At 61.4% G+C, this 16,257-nt stretch overlaps 6 non-coding genes across 6 annotated transcripts; all 6 read left to right on the top strand.

Moving 5' to 3' along the window:
• Window positions 1-1,643: 1,643 nt before the first annotated feature.
• Window positions 1,644-1,739, top strand: LOC134374318 (small nucleolar RNA SNORD116). The gene has a single exon (XR_010023184.1). It is a non-coding gene; the product is annotated as a small nucleolar RNA SNORD116 (small nucleolar RNA).
• Window positions 1,740-4,305: 2,566 nt separating this feature from the next.
• On the top strand, window positions 4,306-4,401 carry LOC134374230 (small nucleolar RNA SNORD116). Its single transcript, XR_010023098.1, has one exon. It is a non-coding gene; the product is annotated as a small nucleolar RNA SNORD116 (small nucleolar RNA).
• Window positions 4,402-6,967: 2,566 nt separating this feature from the next.
• Window positions 6,968-7,063, top strand: LOC134374317 (small nucleolar RNA SNORD116). The gene has a single exon (XR_010023183.1). It is a non-coding gene; the product is annotated as a small nucleolar RNA SNORD116 (small nucleolar RNA).
• A 2,565-nt stretch (window positions 7,064-9,628) lies between these two features.
• Window positions 9,629-9,724, top strand: LOC134374229 (small nucleolar RNA SNORD116). The gene has a single exon (XR_010023097.1). It is a non-coding gene; the product is annotated as a small nucleolar RNA SNORD116 (small nucleolar RNA).
• Window positions 9,725-12,290: 2,566 nt separating this feature from the next.
• LOC134374228 (small nucleolar RNA SNORD116) lies at window positions 12,291-12,386 on the top strand. The gene has a single exon (XR_010023096.1). It is a non-coding gene; the product is annotated as a small nucleolar RNA SNORD116 (small nucleolar RNA).
• Window positions 12,387-13,967: 1,581 nt separating this feature from the next.
• On the top strand, window positions 13,968-14,063 carry LOC134374341 (small nucleolar RNA SNORD116). Its single transcript, XR_010023205.1, has one exon. It is a non-coding gene; the product is annotated as a small nucleolar RNA SNORD116 (small nucleolar RNA).
• The last annotated feature ends 2,194 nt before the right edge of the window (window positions 14,064-16,257 follow it).

Below are 16,257 nucleotides of genomic sequence, written 5' to 3'. Positions count from 1 at the left end.
CCCTCCCAGGGTCCATGCATGGAGGGTGGCAGTTGCGATCCACTGGCACGGGTGTCTCTCACTGGGCCCGCCCACGGCCATGTTCATCCTCGGAGAGCGGTTGGCACAGCGCAGGCACCTCCAGTGCAGTGTCATGGAAGGCGTCCCGGAGAGAGCTTCTCCGGTCCGTGGATGCGTGGGCATGTCCTAGTGCTTCAGGTGTGACCTGCTGGGGTCCCCTTTGAGTTTGGGTGGTTATGCCGCTGTCGCTCTCCTAGCCCGCTGTCGTTGGTAGTGTGGCACTTTGGGGATGAAAGGTTGGATTTCGTGGGGTGGGCTCAGGGAAGGTTGAGACGATGGGCCCCTGTCATCCTCCAGCTGAGGTAGAAGACGTGCACGTTGTCGTTGAGGTCGTGTCTCGGGAGTGTTGGGTTGCTGGCATGGGGGTGAGGATTGGGTCAGCTGTGCTGTGTGACTGACCACCACTTTGCACAGGGGCAAGTGCTGAGAAGGCCTACGGGTGCGAGTGTGCCCTGAGTGCTGCAGGGTGAGGGACGTGGGTCGTCCTTGAAGACGACCCAGTCCGTTTGGTCTTTCTGTCGGCTGAGCGAGGGCCCGCGGAGGTAGCTGACCAGAGGACGCCGGTGGTGTGAAGAAGCCTGAGCCCCAGGGGTGGTCCGGCTCTGCCCTTGAGGCCGTGTCCCCGAGAGACGTGCACACGGGCTGTTGTAGCGGTGGTTTGTGCAGCTGTGGGTGGTTGGTTGTCAGCCAAGTGGGCTTTGCCCCGGGGGGCTCTCGGAGACAGTATCTCCCCGTGGACTTGGGAGCCCAGGTGAGGAGGAGCGTGCACAGGCAGTTGGTGTGTGCTTTTACCACACGTGAGGCTGTTAGAGAAGGAGCATCTGGACTGTCTGAGCGACGGTGAGGGAGGGGTCAGAGGTGACGTCCATTGGAGAGAAGGCCTGTTCGTGAGCAGTAGGTCTGCAGAGGGGTGTGGGAGGCCTGGGAGCCATACGCAGTGACCGAGGGGCTCGTGAAGGTGTGGAGGTCCACACGTGCACCCTAGGAAGCGACGCACAGGCTCGCACGGACCCGAGTCCCCCCACGTGCTGCACAGGGATCTAGCAGGAGGGACACGTGTTCAGTGAGATGAAGAGATCTAGTGCGAGGAGATGGGAAGCAGATGCGAGAGTTGACCCGGCGGGACGCTTTGGCACTGAAGGATTCGACCAGTGTCCCTGGGCCCTTTTCTCAAGCGTGCATGTGATCTGTCTCTACACTTCTCAGGGGGAGTTGCCCTGGTAGGCGTGCCGTCTGCGGGGAAGGAAGGAACACCTGGGTTTCCCCCGAGGAGCGGAGGCGTTTGGGAGTCCTGGAATCTGTGCGTCTGGTGGGGCGCCCGAGGCTGGAGGACCGCTCAGGACGGTAAGCTTTCCTGTGCCCAGCCCGTTGATGGGGTCTTTAGGGTTTCGCAGGCCTGCCCGGTCCTACTTCTCCGCAGGCCACCCGTGGCACGCCCGGGTGCACCGCTCGAGCAGACTGTGTGTTGCTGCTGCTCGGTGGCGCGAGCCAGGGTGCTCCAGGGCGCCGGAGGCGTCTGAGGCCATCGGCTCGCCCACTGCCCAGCGTGCGCTGCCCACCGTCCAGCGGCCTCGAGTGTGCTTGGATCGATGATGACTCCCCCATAAAAACATTCCTTGGAAAAGCTGAACAAAATGCGTGAAAACTCACTACCGTCGTTCTCATCGGAACTGAGGTCCAGCACGTTGCCTGGAGCGGGGACTGCAGGAGTGAGGGACAGCTCCACTGGTTCACATGTGCTGCAGCTGCCAGGCCTTCAGCAGCGCAGGGTCTCCCATCTTGTGGGCGAGAGGGACATTCCCCCAGTTGGATGTGTGAGGGCACGGGAGGAGAGTCGGTCCCTGGCTGAATGGCCCCTGTCCGGTGAGGCGGTGGTCCTGAATGGAGGCGTGCGTGCGGTAGCAGTGGGGAGTGTGCAGGAGGCCTAGGCTTGGTGAGCCGATAGGGCGGGCGTGTTTTGCCCCGGTGGACCTTACGATGGGGCCCCTCGTGGCCTGTGTCTGAGGGCAGGAGACGGCCCTGCTTTCGCTGATGAGGACCCGAGGCCGGGGCCTCAGGCACCCGTGGGAGTTGCTTTTGTGATTGGTGAGGAGAGGTGAGTGGCGGTGGTGATGGGGTCGAAGGAATAGAGGTTGGGGGACGCGGCTGGCGGCCGCTCTCCGTGTCCCCTGCACCCAGAATGGGGCCATGAGGATTTCCACCACCTCCTCCCGTGCCCCCTGCCCTGAGGTCCAGATATGCAGGTGGCCGACGGCCTCGGCGGGAAGGGAAAGCCAAGGGTAGGGTCAGCGCGTGCATGCACACGCGTGCGTGTCGTGGATCGTCTCCTCTGTGCAGCTTCCGTCCTGGCTTCTCTGTCCTCGGAGTTGTCCGGGCAGCGATAGGTGTCCGAGAGGGGACTGCGAGGAGAGGTTTCAACGTGGGGGAGCACGGTGCTCCCGCACAGGACCTTGTCATGCCCAGGATTCTTCCTCGCGGAGCAGGGCGCTCCATGGTGGGCGGTCGTAGCCGTGCCTCGCCGAGGGCCCGTGAAGTGCCTTTGCGGGCCAGACTCTCGGGCTCCATCTGGCCTTGGCCCCTGTGCCTGTGGGTCCACAGTCGCCCCTCCCAGGGTCCATGCATGGAGGGTGGCAGTTGCGATCCACTGGCACGGGTGTCTCTCACTGGGCCCGCCCACGGCCATGTTCATCCTCGGAGAGCGGTTGGCACAGCGCAGGCACCTCCAGTGCAGTGTCATGGAAGGCGTCCCGGAGAGAGCTTCTCCGGTCCGTGGATGCGTGGGCATGTCCTAGTGCTTCAGGTGTGACCTGTTGGGGTCCCCTTTGAGTTTGGGTGGTTATGCCGCTGTCGCTCTCCTAGCCCGCTGTCGTTGGTAGTGTGGCACTTTGGGGAAGAAAGGTTGGATTTCGTGGGGTGGGCTCAGGGAAGGTTGAGACGATGGGCCCCTGTCGTCCTCCAGCTGAGGTAGAAGACGTGCACGTTGTCGTTGAGGTCGTGTCTCGGGAGTGTTGGGTTGCTGGCATGGGGGTGAGGATTGGGTCAGCTGTGCTGTGTGACTGACCACCACTTTGCACAGGGGCAAGTGCTGAGAAGGCCTACGGGTGCGAGTGTGCCCTGAGTGCTGCAGGGTGAGGGACGTGGGTCGTCCTTGAAGACGACCCAGTCCGTTTGGTCTTTCTGTCGGCTGAGCGAGGGCCCGCGGAGGTAGCTGACCGGAGGACGCCGGTGGTGTGAAGAAGCCTGAGCCCCAGGGGTGGTCCGGCTCTGCCCTTGAGGCCGTGTCCCCGAGAGACGTGCACACGGGCTGTTGTAGCGGTGGTTTGTGCAGCTGTGGGTGGTTGGTTGTCAGCCAAGTGGGCTTTGCCCCGGGGGGCTCTCGGAGACAGTATCTCCCTGTGGACTTGGGAGCCCAGGTGAGGAGGAGCGTGCACAGGCAGTTGGTGTGTGCTTTTACCACACGTGAGGCTGTTAGAGAAGGAGCATCTGGACTGTCTGAGCGACGGTGAGGGAGGGGTCAGAGGTGACGTCCATTGGAGAGAAGGCCTGTTCGTGAGCAGTAGGTCTGCAGAGGGGTGTGGGAGGCCTGGGAGCCATACGCAGTGACCGAGGGGCTCGTGAAGGTGTGGAGGTCCACACGTGCACCCTAGGAAGCGACGCACAGGCTCGCACGGACCCGAGTCCCCCCACGTGCTGCACAGGGATCTAGCAGGAGGGACACGTGTTCAGTGAGATGAAGAGATCTAGTGCGAGGAGATGGGAAGCAGATGCGAGAGTTGACCCGGCGGGACGCTTTGGCACTGAAGGATTCGACCAGTGTCCCTGGGCCCTTTTCTCAAGCGTGCATGTGATCTGTCTCTACACTTCTCAGGGGGAGTTGCCCTGGTAGGCGTCCCGTCTGCGGGGAAGGAAGGAACACCTGGGTTTCCCCCGAGGAGCGGAGGCGTTTGGGAGTCCTGGAATCTGTGCGTCCGGTGGGGCGCCCGAGGCTGGAGGACCGCTCAGGACGGTAAGCTTTCCTGTGCCCAGCCCGTTGATGGGGTCTTTAGGGTTTCGCAGGCCTGCCCGGTCCTACTTCTCCGCAGGCCACCCGTGGCACGCCCGGGTGCACCGCTCGAGCAGACTGTGTGTTGCTGCTGCTCGGTGGCGCGAGCCTGGGTGCTCCAGGGCGCCGGAGACGTCTGAGGCCATCGGCTCGCCCACTGCCCAGCGTGCGCTGCCCACCGTCCAGCGGCCTCGAGTGTGCTTGGATCGATGATGACTCCCCCATAAAAACATTCCTTGGAAAAGCTGAACAAAATGAGTGAAAACTCACTACCGTCGTTCTCATCGGAACTGAGGTCCAGCACGTTGCCTGGAGCGGGGACTGCAGGAGTGAGGGACAGCTCCACTGGTTCACATGTGCTGCAGCTGCCGGGCCTTCAGCAGCGCAGGGTCTCCCATCTTGTGGGCGAGAGGGACATTCCCCCAGTTGGATGTGTGAGGGCACGGGAGGAGAGTCGGTCCCTGGCTGAATGGCCCCTGTCCGGTGAGGCGGTGGTCCTGAATGGAGGCGTGCGTGCGGTAGCAGTGGGGAGTGTGCAGGAGGCCTAGGCTTGGTGAGCCGATAGGGCGGGCGTGTTTTGCCCCGGTGGACCTTACGACGGGGCCCCTCGCGGCCTGTGTCTGAGGGCAGGAGACGGCCCTGCTTTCGCTGATGAGGACCCGAGGCCGGGGCCTCAGGCACCCGTGGGAGTTGCTTTTGTGATTGGTGAGGAGAGGTGAGTGGCAGTGGTGATGGGGTCGAAGGAATAGAGGTTGGGGGACGCGGCTGGCGGCCGCTCTCCGTGTCCCCTGCACCCAGAATGGGGCCATGAGGATTTCCACCACCTCCTCCCGTGCCCCCTGCCCTGAGGTCCAGATATGCAGGTGGCCGACGGCCTCGGCGGGAAGGGAAAGCCAAGGGTAGGGTCAGCGCGTGCATGCACACGCGTGCGTGTCGTGGATCGTCTCCTCTGTGCAGCTTCCGTCCTGGCTTCTCTGTCCTCGGAGTTGTCCGGGCAGCGATAGGTGTCCGAGAGGGGACTGCGTGGAGAGGTTTCAACGTGGGGGAGCACGGTGCTCCCGCACAGGACCTTGTCATGCCCAGGATTCTTCCTCGCGGAGCAGGGCGCTCCATGGTGGGCGGTCGTAGCCGTGCCTCGCCGAGGGCCCGTGAAGTGCCTTTGCGGGCCAGACTCTCGGGCTCCACCTGGCCTTGGCCCCTGTGCCTGTGGGTCCACAGTCGCCCCTCCCAGGGTCCATGCATGGAGGGTGGCAGTTGCGATCCACTGGCACGGGTGTCTCTCACTGGGCCCGCCCACGGCCATGTTCATCCTCGGAGAGCGGTTGGCACAGCGCAGGCACCTCCAGTGCAGTGTCATGGAAGGCGTCCCGGAGAGAGCTTCTCCGGTCCGTGGATGCGTGGGCATGTCCTAGTGCTTCAGGTGTGACCTGTTGGGGTCCCCTTTGAGTTTGGGTGGTTATGCCGCTGTCGCTCTCCTAGCCCGCTGTCGTTGGTAGTGTGGCACTTTGGGGAAGAAAGGTTGGATTTCGTGGGGTGGGCTCAGGGAAGGTTGAGACGATGGGCCCCTGTCGTCCTCCAGCTGAGGTAGAAGACGTGCACGTTGTCGTTGAGGTCGTGTCTCGGGAGTGTTGGGTTGCTGGCATGGGGGTGAGGATTGGGTCAGCTGTGCTGTGTGACTGACCACCACTTTGCACAGGGGCAAGGGCTGAGAAGGCCTACGGGTGCGAGTGTGCCCTGAGTGCTGCAGGGTGAGGGACGTGGGTCGTCCTTGAAGACGACCCAGTCCGTTTGGTCTTTCTGTCGGCTGAGCGAGGGCCCGCGGAGGTAGCTGACTGGAGGACGCCGGTGGTGTGAAGAAGCCTGAGCCCCAGGGGTGGTCCGGCTCTGCCCTTGAGGCCGTGTCCCCGAGAGACGTGCACACGGGCTGTTGTAGCGGTGGTTTGTGCAGCTGTGGGTGGTTGGTTGTCAGCCAAGTGGGCTTTGCCCCGGGGGGCTCTCGGAGACAGTATCTCCCCGTGGACTTGGGAGCCCAGGTGAGGAGGAGCGTGCACAGGCAGTTGGTGTGTGCTTTTACCACACGTGAGGCTGTTAGAGAAGGAGCATCTGGACTGTCTGAGCGACGGTGAGGGAGGGGTCAGAGGTGACGTCCATTGGAGAGAAGGCCTGTTCGTGAGCAGTAGGTCTGCAGAGGGGTGTGGGAGGCCTGGGAGCCATACGCAGTGACCGAGGGGCTCGTGAAGGTGTGGAGGTCCACACGTGCACCCTAGGAAGCGACGCACAGGCTCGCACGGACCCGAGTCCCCCCACGTGCTGCACAGGGATCTAGCAGGAGGGACACGTGTTCAGTGAGATGAAGAGATCTAGTGCGAGGAGATGGGAAGCAGATGCGAGAGTTGACCCGGCGGGACGCTTTGGCACTGAAGGATTCGACCAGTGTCCCTGGGCCCTTTTCTCAAGCGTGCATGTGATCTGTCTCTACACTTCTCAGGGGGTGTTGCCCTGGTAGGCGTGCCGTCTGCGGGGAAGGAAGGAACACCTGGGTTTCCCCCGAGGAGCGGAGGCGTTTGGGAGTCCTGGAATCTGTGCGTCCGGTGGGGCGCCCGAGGCTGGAGGACCGCTCAGGACGGTAAGCTTTCCTGTGCCCAGCCCGTTGATGGGGTCTTTAGGGTTTCGCAGGCCTGCCCGGTCCTACTTCTCCGCAGGCCACCCGTGGCACGCCCGGGTGCACCGCTCGAGCAGACTGTGTGTTGCTGCTGCTCGGTGGCGCGAGCCAGGGTGCTCCAGGGCGCCGGAGGCGTCTGAGGCCATCGGCTCGCCCACTGCCCAGCGTGCGCTGCCCACCGTCCAGCGGCCTCGAGTGTGCTTGGATCGATGATGACTCCCCCATAAAAACATTCCTTGGAAAAGCTGAACAAAATGCGTGAAAACTCACTACCGTCGTTCTCATCGGAACTGAGGTCCAGCACGTTGCCTGGAGCGGGGACTGCAGGAGTGAGGGACAGCTCCACTGGTTCACATGTGCTGCAGCTGCCAGGCCTTCAGCAGCGCAGGGTCTCCATCTTGTGGGCGAGAGGGACATTCCCCCAGTTGGATGTGTGAGGGCACGGGAGGAGAGTCGGTCCCTGGCTGAATGGCCCCTGTCCGGTGAGGCGGTGGTCCTGAATGGAGGCGTGCGTGCGGTAGCAGTGGGGAGTGTGCAGGAGGCCTAGGCTTGGTGAGCCGATAGGGCGGGCGTGTTTTGCCCCGGTGGACCTTACGATGGGGCCCCTCGCGGCCTGTGTCTGAGGGCAGGAGACGGCCCTGCTTTCGCTGATGAGGACCCGAGGCCGGGGCCTCAGGCACCCGTGGGAGTTGCTTTTGTGATTGGTGAGGAGAGGTGAGTGGCGGTGGTGATGGGGTCGAAGGAATAGAGGTTGGGGGACGCGGCTGGCGGCCGCTCTCCGTGTCCCCTGCACCCAGAATGGGGCCATGAGGATTTCCACCACCTCCTCCCGTGCCCCCTGCCCTGAGGTCCAGATATGCAGGTGGCCGACGGCCTCGGCGGGAAGGGAAAGCCAAGGGTAGGGTCAGCGCGTGCATGCACATGCGTGCGTGTCGTGGATCGTCTCCTCTGTGCAGCTTCCGTCCTGGCTTCTCTGTCCTCGGAGTTGTCCGGGCAGCGATAGGTGTCCGAGAGGGGACTGCGAGGAGAGGTTTCAACGTGGGGGAGCACGGTGCTCCCGCACAGGACCTTGTCATGCCCAGGATTCTTCCTCGCGGAGCAGGGCGCTCCATGGTGGGCGGTCGTAGCCGTGCCTCGCCGAGGGCCCGTGAAGTGCCTTTGCGGGCCAGACTCTCGGGCTCCACCTGGCCTTGGCCCCTGTGCCTGTGGGTCCACAGTCGCCCCTCCCAGGGTCCATGCATGGAGGGTGGCAGTTGCGATCCACTGGCACGGGTGTCTCTCACTGGGCCCGCCCACGGCCATGTTCATCCTCGGAGAGCGGTTGGCACAGCGCAGGCACCTCCAGTGCAGTGTCATGGAAGGCGTCCCGGAGAGAGCTTCTCCGGTCCGTGGATGCGTGGGCATGTCCTAGTGCTTCAGGTGTGACCTGTTGGGGTCCCCTTTGAGTTTGGGTGGTTATGCCGCTGTCGCTCTCCTAGCCCGCTGTCGTTGGTAGTGTGGCACTTTGGGGATGAAAGGTTGGATTTCGTGGGGTGGGCTCAGGGAAGGTTGAGACGATGGGCCCCTGTCGTCCTCCAGCTGAGGTAGAAGACGTGCACGTTGTCGTTGAGGTCGTGTCTCGGGAGTGTTGGGTTGCTGGCATGGGGGTGAGGATTGGGTCAGCTGTGCTGTGTGACTGACCACCACTTTGCACAGGGGCAAGTGCTGAGAAGGCCTACGGGTGCGAGTGTGCCCTGAGTGCTGCAGGGTGAGGGACGTGGGTCGTCCTTGAAGACGACCCAGTCCGTTTGGTCTTTCTGTCGGCTGAGCGAGGGCCCGCGGAGGTAGCTGACCGGAGGACGCCGGTGGTGTGAAGAAGCCTGAGCCCCAGGGGTGGTCCGGCTCTGCCCTTGAGGCCGTGTCCCCGAGAGACGTGCACACGGGCTGTTGTAGCGGTGGTTTGTGCAGCTGTGGGTGGTTGGTTGTCAGCCAAGTGGGCTTTGCCCCGGGGGGCTCTCGGAGACAGTATCTCCCCGTGGACTTGGGAGCCCAGGTGAGGAGGAGCGTGCACAGGCAGTTGGTGTGTGCTTTTACCACACGTGAGGCTGTTAGAGAAGGAGCATCTGGACTGTCTGAGCGACGGTGAGGGAGGGGTCAGAGGTGACGTCCATTGGAGAGAAGGCCTGTTCGTGAGCAGTAGGTCTGCAGAGGGGTGTGGGAGGCCTGGGAGCCATACGCAGTGACCGAGGGGCTCGTGAAGGTGTGGAGGTCCACACGTGCACCCTAGGAAGCGACGCACAGGCTCGCACGGACCCGAGTCCCCCCACGTGCTGCACAGGGATCTAGCAGGAGGGACACGTGTTCAGTGAGATGAAGAGATCTAGTGCGAGGAGATGGGAAGCAGATGCGAGAGTTGACCCGGCGGGACGCTTTGGCACTGAAGGATTCGACCAGTGTCCCTGGGCCCTTTTCTCAAGCGTGCATGTGATCTGTCTCTACACTTCTCAGGGGGAGTTGCCCTGGTAGGCGTCCCGTCTGCGGGGAAGGAAGGAACACCTGGGTTTCCCCCGAGGAGCGGAGGCGTTTGGGAGTCCTGGAATCTGTGCGTCCGGTGGGGCGCCCGAGGCTGGAGGACCGCTCAGGACGGTAAGCTTTCCTGTGCCCAGCCCGTTGATGGGGTCTTTAGGGTTTCGCAGGCCTGCCCGGTCCTACTTCTCCGCAGGCCACCCGTGGCACGCCCGGGTGCACCGCTCGAGCAGACTGTGTGTTGCTGCTGCTCGGTGGCGCGAGCCTGGGTGCTCCAGGGCGCCGGAGACGTCTGAGGCCATCGGCTCGCCCACTGCCCAGCGGGCGCTGCCCACCGTCCAGCGGCCTCGAGTGTGCTTGGATCGATGATGACTCCCCCATAAAAACATTCCTTGGAAAAGCTGAACAAAATGAGTGAAAACTCACTACCGTCGTTCTCATCGGAACTGAGGTCCAGCACGTTGCCTGGAGCGGGGACTGCAGGAGTGAGGGACAGCTCCACTGGTTCACATGTGCTGCAGCTGCCGGGCCTTCAGCAGCGCAGGGTCTCCCATCTTGTGGGCGAGAGGGACATTCCCCCAGTTGGATGTGTGAGGGCACGGGAGGAGAGTCGGTCCCTGGCTGAATGGCCCCTGTCCGGTGAGGCGGTGGTCCTGAATGGAGGCGTGCGTGCGGTAGCAGTGGGGAGTGTGCAGGAGGCCTAGGCTTGGTGAGCCGATAGGGCGGGCGTGTTTTGCCCCGGTGGACCTTACGACGGGGCCCCTCGCGGCCTGTGTCTGAGGGCAGGAGACGGCCCTGCTTTCGCTGATGAGGACCCGAGGCCGGGGCCTCAGGCACCCGTGGGAGTTGCTTTTGTGATTGGTGAGGAGAGGTGAGTGGCAGTGGTGATGGGGTCGAAGGAATAGAGGTTGGGGGACGCGGCTGGCGGCCGCTCTCCGCGTCCCCTGCACCCAGAATGGGGCCATGAGGATTTCCACCACCTCCTCCCGTGCCCCCTGCCCTGAGGTCCAGATATGCAGGTGGCCGACGGCCTCGGCGGGAAGGGAAAGCCAAGGGTAGGGTCAGCGCGTGCATGCACACGCGTGCGTGTCGTGGATCGTCTCCTCTGTGCAGCTTCCGTCCTGGCTTCTCTGTCCTCGGAGTTGTCCGGGCAGCGATAGGTGTCCGAGAGGGGACTGCGTGGAGAGGTTTCAACGTGGGGGAGCACGGTGCTCCCGCACAGGACCTTGTCATGCCCAGGATTCTTCCTCGCGGAGCAGGGCGCTCCATGGTGGGCGGTCGTAGCCGTGCCTCGCCGAGGGCCCGTGAAGTGCCTTTGCGGGCCAGACTCTCGGGCTCCACCTGGCCTTGGCCCCTGTGCCTGTGGGTCCACAGTCGCCCCTCCCAGGGTCCATGCATGGAGGGTGGCAGTTGCGATCCACTGGCACGGGTGTCTCTCACTGGGCCCGCCCACGGCCATGTTCATCCTCGGAGAGCGGTTGGCACAGCGCAGGCACCTCCAGTGCAGTGTCATGGAAGGCGTCCCGGAGAGAGCTTCTCTGGTCCGTGGATGCGTGGGCATGTCCTAGTGCTTCAGGTGTGACCTGTTGGGGTCCCCTTTGAGTTTGGGTGGTTATGCCGCTGTCGCTCTCCTAGCCCGCTGTCGTTGGTAGTGTGGCACTTTGGGGAAGAAAGGTTGGATTTCGTGGGGTGGGCTCAGGGAAGGTTGAGACGATGGGCCCCTGTCGTCCTCCAGCTGAGGTAGAAGACGTGCACGTTGTCGTTGAGGTCGTGTCTCGGGAGTGTTGGGTTGCTGGCATGGGGGTGAGGATTGGGTCAGCTGTGCTGTGTGACTGACCACCACTTTGCACAGGGGCAAGGGCTGAGAAGGCCTACGGGTGCGAGTGTGCCCTGAGTGCTGCAGGGTGAGGGACGTGGGTCGTCCTTGAAGACGACCCAGTCCGTTTGGTCTTTCTGTCGGCTGAGCGAGGGCCCGCGGAGGTAGCTGACCGGAGGACGCCGGTGGTGTGAAGAAGCCTGAGCCCCAGGGGTGGTCCGGCTCTGCCCTTGAGGCCGTGTCCCCGAGAGACGTGCACACGGGCTGTTGTAGCGGTGGTTTGTGCAGCTGTGGGTGGTTGGTTGTCAGCCAAGTGGGCTTTGCCCCGGGGGGCTCTCGGAGACAGTATCTCCCCGTGGACTTGGGAGCCCAGGTGAGGAGGAGCGTGCACAGGCAGTTGGTGTGTGCTTTTACCACACGTGAGGCTGTTAGAGAAGGAGCATCTGGACTGTCTGAGCGACGGTGAGGGAGGGGTCAGAGGTGACGTCCATTGGAGAGAAGGCCTGTTCGTGAGCAGTAGGTCTGCAGAGGGGTGTGGGAGGCCTGGGAGCCATACGCAGTGACCGAGGGGCTCGTGAAGGTGTGGAGGTCCACACGTGCACCCTAGGAAGCGACGCACAGGCTCGCACGGACCCGAGTCCCCCCACGTGCTGCACAGGGATCTAGCAGGAGGGACACGTGTTCAGTGAGATGAAGAGATCTAGTGCGAGGAGATGGGAAGCAGATGCGAGAGTTGACCCGGCGGGACGCTTTGGCACTGAAGGATTCGACCAGTGTCCCTGGGCCCTTTTCTCAAGCGTGCATGTGATCTGTCTCTACACTTCTCAGGGGGAGTTGCCCTGGTAGGCGTGCCGTCTGCGGGGAAGGAAGGAACACCTGGGTTTCCCCCGAGGAGCGGAGGCGTTTGGGAGTCCTGGAATCTGTGCGTCCGGTGGGGCGCCCGAGGCTGGAGGACCGCTCAGGACGGTAAGCTTTCCTGTGCCCAGCCCGTTGATGGGGTCTTTAGGGTTTCGCAGGCCTGCCCGGTCCTACTTCTCCGCAGGCCACCCCTGGCACGCCCGGGTGCACCGCTGGAGCAGACTGTGTGTTGCTGCTGCTCGGTGGCGCGAGCCTGGGTGCTCCAGGGCGCCGGAGGCGTCTGAGGCCATCGGCTCGCCCACTGCCCAGCGTGCGCTGCCCACCGTCCAGCGGCCTCGAGTGTGCTTGGATCGATGATGACTCCCCCATAAAAACATTCCTTGGAAAAGCTGAACAAAATGAGTGAAAACTCACTACCGTCGTTCTCATCGGAACTGAGGTCCAGCACGTTGCCTGGAGCGGGGACTGCAGGAGTGAGGGACAGCTCCACTGGTTCACATGTGCTGCAGCTGCCAGGCCTTCAGCGGCTCAGGGTCTCCCATCTTGTGGGCGAGAGGGACATTCCCCCAGTTGGATGTGTGAGGGCACGGGAGGAGAGTCGGTCCCTGGCTGAATGGCCCCTGTCCGGTGAGGCGGTGGTCCTGAATGGAGGCGTGCGTGCGGTAGCAGTGGGGAGTGTGCAGGAGGCCTAGGCTTGGTGAGCCGATAGGGCGGGCGTGTTTTGCCCCGGTGGACCTTACGACGGGGCCCCTCGCGGCCTGTGTCTGAGGGCAGGAGACGGCCCTGCTTTCGCTGATGAGGACCCGAGGCCGGGGCCTCAGGCACCCGTGGGAGTTGCTTTTGTGATTGGTGAGGAGAGGTGAGTGGCAGTGGTGATGGGGTCGAAGGAATAGAGGTTGGAGGACGCGGCTGGCGGCCGCTCTCCGTGTCCCCTGCACCCAGAATGGGGCCATGAGGATTTCCACCACCTCCTCCCGTGCCCCCTGCCCTGAGGTCCAGATATGCAGGTGGCCGACGGCCTTGGCGGGAAGGGAAAGCCAAGGGTAGGGTCAGCGCGTGCATGCACACGCGTGCGTGTCGTGGATCGTCTCCTCTGTGCAGCTTCCGTCCTGGCTTCTCTGTCCTCGGAGTTGTCCGGGCAGCGATAGGTGTCCGAGAGGGGACTGCGTGGAGAGGTTTCAACGTGGGGGAGCACGGTGCTCCCGCACAGGACCTTGTCATGCCCAGGATTCTTCCTCGCGGAGCAGGGCGCTCCATGGTGGGCGGTCGTAGCCGTGCCTCGCCGAGGGCCCGTGAAGTGCCTTTGCGGGCCAGACTCTCGGGCTCCACCTGGCCTTGGCCCCTGTGCCTGTGGGTCCACAGTCGCCCCTCCCAGGGTCCATGCATGGAGGGTGGCAGTTGCGATCCACTGGCACGGGTGTCTCTCACTGGGCCCGCCCACGGCCATGTTCATCCTCGGAGAGCGGTTGGCACAGCGCAGGCACCTCCAGTGCAGTGTCATGGAAGGCGTCCCGGAGAGAGCTTCTCCGGTCCGTGGATGTGCGGGCATGTCCTAGCCCGGCGGGACGCTTTGGCAGTGTAGAATTCGACCAGTGTCCCTGCGCCCTTTTCTCAAGCGTGCATGTGATCTGTCTCTACACTTCTCAGGGGGAGTTGCCCTGGTAGGCATGCCGTCTGCAGGGAAGGAAGGAACACCTGGGTTTCCCCCGAGGAGCGGAGGCGTTTGGGAGTCCTGGAATCTGTGCGTCCGGTGGGGCGCCCGAGGCTGGAGGACCGCTCAGGACGGTAAGCTTTTCTGTGCCCAGCCTGTTGATGGGGTCTTTATGGTTTTGCAGGCCTGCCTGGTCCTACTTCTCCACAGGCCACTCGTGGCATGCCCGAGTACACCACTCGAGTGAACTGTCTGTTGCTGCTTCTTGTTCACCTGTACCTGTTTTACCTAGAGTCCTGGAGGTGTCTGAGACCCTCAGTTTGCACACTGCCCCGTGTGCGCTGTTCTCCATACAGCAGCCTCAAATGTGCTTGGATCGATGTTGACTCCCCTGTAGAAATATTCCTTGGAATACCTCTACAATATGAGTTAAAACTCATGACCGTCCTTGGCAATGGTAGTGAGTTCCAGCATCTTGTGTCTTCTAGTCAGTTTATGAGATGAGATCATCTTCGTGTGATTTGCTCCTGGTCTTCGACGCAGGTTATCTGAAATTGATAGTCTCCTCTTTTGTGGTGTACAGGATTTCTCATGTGTATGTGTAGGGTTGTATTTCTGTTATGTGAGTGTCCACTCTCTGTGGACATCACTGATGGCCACGCAAAGATGCATTTGGTTTGTTGGATGGGCCTTCTTTGCTGGCCTTCCAGGGTGGGTGAATTCTCAGCGTTTATGTGCATTTGCTTCGTTGTCCTTCATCATGGCTGCTTGTGGCCTGTGCCTTCAGGGTATCTGTTTGTTCAGTTTGCTTTTGGGCACTTAGTGCTGATACTTTATGCCTGATATTGTAGTTGGATTTGTTTTAGCAGAGGGCAGACATGACTGGCCGCCAAAGAAAGTTGTATTCAGTTTCTTGGAGGTAGTTACTGTGCTGGCGGTGCAGGGTGGGTGAACTGTCAGCATTCATGTGCATTTGCTTCATTATCCTTCATCATGGCTGCTTGTGGCCTGTGCTTTTGGGGTAGCTGTTTGTTCAATTTGCTCTTGGGCACTTAGTGTTGAGCCTTTATGCCAGATGTTGTTTCTGGATTTGTTTTAGCAGAGGATAGGTGGGTGCCAATGGTGATAGAGCAGAAGGGGTGGAAGCAGGATCTGTGGCTGGTGAGGTTTCCTCATCCTTGGTGGAGGTCATTGCAGTGCTTGTCGTGATTGGGCAGGAGCAGTGGGACTCAGTCACTGTGGGATGGTCCACCGATGTTCCTTTTTGAGGATGTGTGGAGAAAGTTTTCAGCTTGCACTTGTAGGTCGACAGGTGTAATGTTTTAATTTAATGGCCATTGCCAGTGATGGCCACTGTGGGTGAGTAGGAGAGAGAGCCACGTGTTCACTGACTCGGTGCCCTTATGTATGGGTCATCGAGTGAGGCTTCTTGAGTCCACCCGAGCTTATGTGTGCATGCTCGTGTAAAGTGCAATGTGTTTCTAGAGTTAGTCAAGTGGGAAGGTGATGCCATATACACAGGCAAATGCATTGGGCAGGGGTCCTTTTTATCCAGTTGGTCCCCGTCTTGGACCTTGTGAGGTATTGAGTTGTCCATGGGGTCTTTGAGCCACCTTTGTCCCAGAATTTCCACCCACACATGGTAGTGGACAGTGAGGGCACATGTCAGCTTCCCGTGGTTGTTCCTTTACTATTTTCATTGGTGAGGGAAGGTAATGTGTTTCCCAGCAGAGTCCGTGGATGCCTCTTTATCTCTGAGGCTGTGTTCATAGGCCCAAGGCCTCCCATGTCCTGGTGTTCATCCACTCATAGAGTGAGATTTCACATGGGATTCAGTGACTCTCCTTCTCATTTGGGTCCTGGTGTTCCAACCCATGAGGAAGCCTGCAAGTTCAAGTGAGAGTCTTAATTTCAATGTGCCTGTGAGGGCAGTGCATTGAGGGTTTCTGCTGGTACAAGGCCACATGGAAAGTGCCTGTTGTGCAGGAAGCTTTTGGCCACAGAGTGTCCCCAGTGATATGTCCCGATGGCAGTAGCATGTTCCTTTGGCCAAGCATAGGGCTTTGCAGAAACGGCTGATGAGACAGCAGTTTTCTGAATCATGTTTTGGCACTGGAGTGGGTGGCTCCTTCCCTGTGTCAGGTATCCCACAGGTCTCCCACTTAATGGGGCAATGCAGGTGTTGTGGCAGGTTTTGGCATTCACCAGAGTCCCGTTCAGTAGGGAAGGCTTCCACAGCCAGTTCTTTCTGAGGTAGAGGGGGTGGAATGGCTTGTTGGGCTCCCACACAGAGCTGTGGCTGTGAGGCAGAGGTCTGTTACTCATCTCTTATTCAGTGGAGGTCAGAGGTCTGTCATCGTGATCCTTGCAGGCACCAAAGCCTTCCTGGAGCAGCATTGCAAGTCCCGAGAGTAGGTAGTTGAGAGTCCTTCAACCTGCATGCTTCTTGGTGCAATAATACATTCTAGGTGTCTGTTTGCCCACCACATGCATGCCTGGGTACCCAAGTGCCTGCACCCTGTAGCAGGTGAGGCCAATGAAAGGCAGGTGGAAGCTGTCCCCCAGGAGGTCAGATGCCCTTGCCTTGGGGACCTGTGTACCTGGCTGCCTTGTTTAAGCAAGTCATGTCTCCTTTGTACTTCCCAGGTGGCATGACAGTGGAG

The sequence above is a fragment of the Cynocephalus volans genome, chromosome 3 (genome assembly GCF_027409185.1).
Source record: "Cynocephalus volans isolate mCynVol1 chromosome 3, mCynVol1.pri, whole genome shotgun sequence".
Lineage (NCBI taxonomy): Eukaryota > Metazoa > Chordata > Mammalia > Dermoptera > Cynocephalidae > Cynocephalus > Cynocephalus volans.
The sequence above is the reverse complement of the archived record's forward strand: the minus strand, read 5'-3'. Positions and strand labels throughout refer to the sequence as shown.